Here is a 5,800-nt window from a genome sequence, read left to right on the forward strand (position 1 = left end):
GCCGTCTGTGCGTGTTGGGGGCCGGGGGGGCTCTCCTCTGTGTTTGCATGGTTCCGGGACAAATAGTGACCCTTTTCCTTTGAGATCACGGCTGCTGGCCTCCTTTGCCAAAGGAGGTGGGGGGGGGAAAAAGGAGATAGGAAAAAAAAAAAGGAGGTGGAAAACACTGCACCCGCTCGCTGGGCTGGTGGTGGGTACGTGGCTGTAAGGTCCCCATCCAGGGCTGCTCCCTGCGGGTGCAGGTCGGTCCTGCACAGCCTTCCTGAGCGCGCAGATTTATGTCCTTGGGCTTGGCCACACTTTTCTGTTGCCCCCGCTGAGTAATACAGCCTGTGCAAATCAAGCACATAAATTTCAGGTGTCAGAGGGAGTGATGATGTATCCCCGCCGGGGCAGAGAGGCGTCTCACTTCTGTTGTGCTTTATTAACAAATATCAGGGATTTGATCACCTTCAGTCCCATAAATAAACGCCAAGAGGAGTTGCACTGGTGCTGTCGTCAGCAGAGGGTTTTGGATCAGCCCTGAGGCCACTGGGCAGGAGTGGGCTGTGACTGTGGGATGCTTTTTGCTCGTGGGGCAGCCATTCGCACAGGGAAGCAAAGCCCTGTGCCTGACCCCATGCCGTGGTCCGGCCACGGGAGGATGCTGCGGTCCAGTTTGACCATGGCAAACAGGATGAGCTCAGTGTAAAGGTGGGAAACTTTCCCTCGGGTGCCCACGGGGTGCTTTCCTCCATGGTGGAAGGCTTTCTAAGTGCTCTGTGGTAGCTGCTACGTCTGCACGGGAGAGAAAGCACAACACGTGAGCCTTTGCAGGAGATTACAAGCTCTGCAAATTGCAGTGTGGCTCCTTCCCTTTATGCTGGGAGGGAACGGCCCTGTGCCAAGGGGGGCTGCAGCAGAGGACAGGCAATCGGTGCTGCTGGTGCTTTTGTGAGCAGAAAAAGGGTTTGCCGTGTACACGTGCTGCCTCGATGCGGGAGCTGTATGTCGGGAAAGGCAGTGATGGGGCCAGTGTATAAGTGGGATGTAAAAGACAGCAAAGACCCCTGAGACACTCCTATCCCAGGCTGCGCCCATCTAGCTGTTTTTTGAGGTGTTTATTTTTTTATTCTCCACTTGGCTGCCACTCAAGCACCCGTGTGATAGGATGTCCCCCCAGCTCGGCGCTGGCTGTGGCACCTGGCTTTGGCAGTGCTGTGGGATCACGCGTGAGGCCATGCTCAGGTTGCCCCAGATCGAACTGTGCTATCGATTGCCACTTTGATTCCCACTGCTTTATTTACTTGCTCAGTAATAATTTGCTTAATAAAACCCTGCTATGATGATTACTGAGTCCCCAAACCTTTTGATTTCCGATTGCATTCCCAGCCCCAAAGACACCAGAGTTTCTGCATTTCCCTTGGGGGACAGTCTAGTGTTTATATCGCATAATTTGGGGTTGTATGGGCTGACCCATTGCTGCTTCATTGATAGGTACCACCCTGGGATGTTTGGGTGGTCTGAAGAGCCCACTGGCATCGGTGCCTGTGGATAAACCCTGTCCTGAGGAACCTTCACATGCAAACCCCAGGGGGAGAAAAACAGCAGCAATTCCCAGTGACCCTAATACCCCCAACTGGGATCATGGGCATAAAAACTCAGCAAAAAACGTGATGCCCTTATGTGCGTGTGTGGGCATAGGTCTTAACAGCCCGCTGCTTGTGCAAACACCACTTGATTTATGCAGCAACATTCCACAGTGAGGAAGGCATCATCCTTCTCATTAGTGCAGCACCCAGCACAGCAGGGCCCTGGCTGTGGGCAAGCCGGCAATGGAAATATGAAATAATATTAATAAAAGGAAGCAAAAGTGGAGCTTGCCAGATGCAGCCACGCTGGGGGTTGTCAGGAAATGACAACACTGCGTGCAGGCTCTGTGCAAGATTAGAAAGTGTTTGGAAATAGTCCCCTTGAGTCTTTAACCAGGAATGGACAGTATGCAAATACAGGTAGTTAATCATTGCAAAATAGGACAGGGTTTCCAGGGATAGAAGGCAATTTTATTCTTTCATTATGCAGGCTCCTCGCTCTTAAATATGTTGAAGACACACTCGTATTTTTTGAAAAAAGAAGCAAACAAAAGTGAATGGAAATGTTTGTACTGCGGAGATGCTTTTGGAGACCCTCGCTGCTCCTGGGGGGATGGAGGCAGGGACTGTGGGGCCGTGCCAGAGGCTCCTTTTGGCTTGGTGACAGCACAGGGTTTGGTCCCAGTTTTGGAGCTGGTGTCACCCTCCCTGGCTGCAGCTGGGTTTGGTGTGAGCTTTGTCCCGGCCTTATCTACAGACTGGCTATAAACCCCGGGGATGGCTGCAGCCATCTCGGGGGGATCGCCAGGCTGGGGGATCCAGTTTTGTCCTGTGGGCAGATTTGTCACACTGAAATAAGGGCACCAACCATGAAAGGTGTGTGAGCACGAGGCAGGAACCAACAGTGCCCATGGGGCAGGGCGGCACAGGCAGATACACCCCCAGCCTGGACCCCACCAACAAGAAAGATGTCGTATTTGCTCATCTCCAATTTTCTCATTTTATATTTTTCCTGAACTTTCCATCAGTGGAAAAAAAAAATTGCTGTTTAGCTGTTTCAGTCTAATTTGGGATGAAAACGAAATGCTGAAATATTCCTCTGGCCTGAGGCGGTGTTTAGCCAGCTCTATTAATACAGCTGCATGCATATTAATAGCCGGGCTGCTTGCGAGTGGGGCGCACGTTCAGCTACGCCTCGATCCTGCTCTTGGTGGTGTGGGGCCGTGGCTGCCCTCGCTGCCACGCCGTGCCGGGCAGGGATGCGGGATGCGGTGCTGCCTGCTCCCCAGGTCTGCCAGGCTGCGGCGTGGCTCCCCGCTTGCGCGTCCCATGGGGCAGCGGCCAGCGGGGCCGGTGGCTCTGCGTCGCCGGGGCGAGGGGCAGCATCCCCTCTTGGGTCTCCCTCCCTGACACGCTGGGGCCACGCCGCCTTCGGGCACTGGGTGAATCCCGGGCTGTGGGTGCTTTTGGTTGGTTTGCTGCCTCTAGATGGCACTGACCCAACGCACATGGTTTGGGAGCAGGACAGCTTCTGAATTATATCTTTTTCTCTCCCTTGGGTTATTTTTGTTTTAGAATCCTGTAATAATGGATGTTCAGTTTCGGCAACGAGGTGCTGATTACAGAAATAATCGATGCCATTGAGAGAAAAGAGCCTGTTCCCGCCAGGTTCTTCCCTGCTCTTCTCCTGCTGGAGCCGGGACTTGGGTCCCTGTCCCCCAGGAATGAGCTGAGCAGGGACACCGGGGCAGAAGGGATGCTCAGCCCCACGGGCTGGGGGTAATGCTCTCCTGGATGCCCTCTTCCTTCCCTGCATCTTTGTCACACCGGTGTGGAATGCCCTGTACACCCCGTATGGGAAGGTGGCAGTGCAGTATGCACCTGGGCAGGGTCCTCGGCTTCAAGAGACATCCCCCGTTCTGCTCTCGGTTATCCCTAGTAACAGCTTTGCTCTCTAAATCCCATTTTATGCTTATTTCCACATCCCTTGAGTCAGGCAGCAAGAATCTGCCTTAAACCCTGGAGCAACGTGACATCTGTAGAGTTTGGGAATGCACTACGGATGGAAGGCATGAGGAGAGGAGAGGAGAGGGAAAATTCCCGATCCTGCTCAGCCTGCTGTGGAGGATAAAATGCTCCGGCTTGGGTTGGGTTGTGGTGCAAATGGTGCCTGGTCCCTGTCATCTATGCCCCCAGCACCCTCCTCCTCCCCTGCAGGTATGGAGATGTTCTTTTCCCACCACAGGTATAAACACTGGGGAAGACTTTATAAAGAGACCCAGACATATGGGGTGCCAGAGGGACTACAACAGCTAACGGCTATCAGAAAGGAGGGTCACAGCTGCAAAGACTGGAGCCCGGTGGGGTTGTCTGGGACCTCTCCACAGAGCAGGAAGCTCTTGGCCCCTTGCTGCCTCACTCCCCTGTGGGGCTGAACTACGGCTCCAGCCAGGGGGGATTACTTATCTGATGGAAGATAAAGCCCCTGAGGTCACCCAGGCTGAAAGGCTGCTTATGCTCCCTCCTGGGAAGTAATCAGAACATTTTTTATAGTGTTTTGCCTGACCTTGTAGATAATAATATGCAGAGAGGGAAAGCGGGGATGGGGCTGCTCAGGGCCAGGGCGTTGCAATGGAGCATCTCTCCAAAGTGTCTGTCTGGGATCCTGCAGGGGTAAAGAAGGGTTAATGGCCTGTCCCACAATATTCATTTGTAGGTATTTGAAGACTGGCGTGATTGCCTACTATACCTGCTGGGCAGCTTGAAGGACGGTATTGTATATATATATATTTGTCTTTATATGAGTATGTATTTGTTCTTATTTCTTAATATTCTGCCATAAGCTGCCTAAAGGACAGTGTGGCATTATTTAAGCTTTATTTAAAGGACAAGTCAGGGGAGATTTCTGGGAAATTGGGGCTATTCCCAATAGGAGGGGGGGGAATACTTAATTTCCTCCTTTCCAGCACAGATTAGCAAATGAATGTTGCCTGAGCAGGAGAGAATACAATTTGGTTGGGAAACTTGTATAATACAGGAGGCAGCACTTCTCCCAGGGACTGCAGTCCTCGCCATCCTGATTTCCTGGAGACGGATGTATCACTGTGTCTGGGTCCCTCGCTGGGATGTGCCCCTGAAGCAGCTTCCCCAACATGCTCAGGAAAAAGCAAATTTAAATCTGTGGCCATGCTCATGGTCGGTGTTGTGTTGGGAGAACTCCCCAGCGTGAGAAGCAGTGGTGGATGCTTAAAAATCAATAGAGGAGGGTTAAAAAAACTACATGTGGCATGCAAGATGCCTTTGCCCTTTCCTGTAAGAGGGAAGGATGAGGACTGGCACGTTCCCATCTCCCCAGCGGGTACCCGCAGCCAGCACTGCCCTTGCACCGGCCCCGCTGACTCCTGCCAGCACTGCAGAAAGGATGGGGCAGGGCTGGGGGCGAGAGGGACCCCGGCTGCTCCCGTGGGAGAGGAGCCGGGGGTTGGGGTAGCAAGGAGAGAGCATTTATTTAAGTTAAATCCTCACCTGGGAATGGGTTGCTACCAAAACCCATGGAGTCCTGAAGAGGAAGCCTTGTGAAAATTATGTGAGAGCCTCCTGGTTTTGAACCCCATCCCATGCACTTTGGGAAGGTCTGACTGATAGGTTCTTAGCTCCTGGAATTGGCATTATTGCTTCCAGCAAGAAAGAATCACTGAAATGCACATTTTCAAGGAAATTTTGGGAAGGGTCATAATGTCATTGAAAGAAAGACAGATGTTTGGTTTGGATGAGGGATCATAAATTGTCTGGGGGACGGGTGCAATCTACTGGGAAATATGAATGTGGGTAAAACATTTGCACTATCTTCTATTTGCAGAGTTATCAAAGCTTCCAGAAATGTTGCTTTTAGGTCTTGCAGTATGTATTTAACTCTTCCTTCAACAAATGTTTCTGGCTTTTATTCTTATTTGCTAAATAGGTGGTGGGCTTGCTGCATGTCTTGTTGCAGGAATATGGAGCTCAGGTCCATGTTCTGGTGCTGGTAGGACCCTGTTTGCTCTCCTGACTTCCAGCTCTGAACTTTTTTGCAAGGCTTTTCCCATCCTTGGAGAAAAACACGTGGACATGAGGTTCTGGGAGCAAAAAAAGAGTTGGTTTTTTTTTCTTGTCATCCCAAATGGTGAGTGTCCTCTGCATGGTCCCACCACTCCCCTGACAAGGTGGCAGCTGTTTAGTTACTTGCAGAG

This window comes from Aquila chrysaetos, chromosome 3, assembly GCF_900496995.4.
Source record: "Aquila chrysaetos chrysaetos chromosome 3, bAquChr1.4, whole genome shotgun sequence".
Classification (NCBI taxonomy): Eukaryota; Metazoa; Chordata; class Aves; order Accipitriformes; family Accipitridae; genus Aquila; species Aquila chrysaetos.